This window comes from Phasianus colchicus, chromosome 2 (genome assembly GCF_987193195.1).
Source record: "Phasianus colchicus chromosome 2, bPhaCol1.hap1.1, whole genome shotgun sequence".
Lineage (NCBI taxonomy): Eukaryota > Metazoa > Chordata > Aves > Galliformes > Phasianidae > Phasianus > Phasianus colchicus.
The window spans coordinates 76,592,501-76,594,532 of record NC_143437.1 but is presented as its reverse complement, the minus strand read 5'-3'; positions in this window follow the sequence as shown (position 1 = coordinate 76,594,532).

Here is a 2,032-nt window from a genome sequence, read left to right as displayed (position 1 = left end):
CAACGTGGACATAAAGTCCCCCCCCACTGACATGGGGAAGCACGAACAAAACTATCAGGCTGAGCAAATGCCTCTGCAGAATTATCAAAGACACAAAAAAGAAGTTGCATCTACATACAGCATTTATGCAGTGAAACATTAAGTTACCAAGCTTATCTTCAGAGGAGGCTTAACTTTTATCAGACTATCATAACCCTACACACCTACCAACAATAGAATTAATATTCTTTAAACTTTTAAAGACAGTGTTTACCTAAAAGATGTATCTGCAATAACAGCCTTCCTCTGAACAGTACAAACAAACCTAAGTTTTGCATTCTAACAATTCTCCTCCTCAGAAAACAATAAAAAAACATCTGCAGTTGCATGTCTTAAATGAAACCTCTTCAAGCGATTAAAAAAAAAGTTAGAAGTATAATTTAAAAAGTGTATTGTTTATAAACAAGAAGTGTCGAGCAGGAGTTCCCAATTTCTAATCAAGTTCAACTAGGCTTCAAATTTGGAAAGCACTCCAGATCAGTGTAGAACTACTCTAGCTTATGCTCAAACTTTCACAGGCTTGCAGTACAGAAAGCCTCCTACAAGAATAATCTGAGGCTTTACATGAAGTCAACACTTGCCTTTAACATACCAAAATGAACTGTGCATTACACTGCTGACTGTCACCGAAGCACCACCTAAGAGACGTGTTCTTACTGGTGAACACTTCACGTTTACCAACACCCAGTGCAACTAAACCAATGTTGCATATATGCACTTGCCCACTCTCACCAATACCTCCATGCTTAATAATGAAGTGGTTTTTTTTTCTTTACACAACTGAATTTTAAGACTGGAAAATAACATCATTTTCGTTTTTTACCGTATTAATCACCACATGCAATTTAGTTTTCTTAATATTTTGCTAAAAAACTGCACCAATATCAGAACAGTGCAAATCATATTTAATTTTAAAAGTTATAATGGCTTGAGTTCATACTTAGAGGGAACACTGTCAAGATCTTGATATTTTGCTCGCTCACCATTGCTTGCATTCGATTGAAAACACTTTCCTGTCAATTCTGCAGTTTTCGCAATAGTTCCCCATGTTTTTATCAGAGCAGAAATTGAGGATAACATCCTCAATTTCAACACACATAGTGCCTTAATAACAATATTTTTATTCATTTCCATCAACAGTTACAATTCCATAAATATATTACCCGCCCTCCCCCCCCCCGCACAGTTCCAAACTAAGAACTGTCGCTAGCACTTGTGATCCCACAAGTGTTGTTAAGTTTTCCAGCAATGGGGAGATTTTAACGTTAAGAAACCTGAGGATGTCCCCTCATCTACAGCCCCCAGTGTTTCCTTTTAATAGCAAGTTCAGAATTGCTTTCCACACCTTGACAGTGTTCCTTATAAAACCATATGACAGTAAAAGTGCCAGTAGGCATGGCAACCTCTTTGAAGGGAGCATTTAAACTCCTTGGCACTGGGAATGCCAGCACCAAGGATTACATTGAAATTCAAAATTATATTTAAGGCTACAATTAGCAAACCCACTTTCCATAAGCCTAATGGTCTATCACTAGATTTGAAAATTCAGAAGCTAATGCAAACTGCATACTTTTATGCTCAAATCTGAGGAAAAGGTTACTCTTCTTTAGCAAGGGCAGTATATGAAACTGTAGTAGCAAATGTCTCTTATGCATTGACTACTCATTTCACCATCATTCACTTACTTTGTCTTTAAGTTCAAAACTGGCAAGGCACATTTACATATTCCAATGAATACTTGACAATTTTAAATTACACTTCATGTCCCAGCTATCCCAGTAATTGACATACAACATACTAAAATGGTTTATTAAGATAACAAAAAAAAAATTAATGTGAAACATACAGGCTATTGGCAACCACTATTCTAAAAATTATGTAAATACAAGTAAACATACTGAAATGTGTGCGATTCTAAGTTTGTAACCAGAAGATCTCTGTACTAACACACATTTATATTAATGACACATAAAAAAAATAAAAACTTTATTAC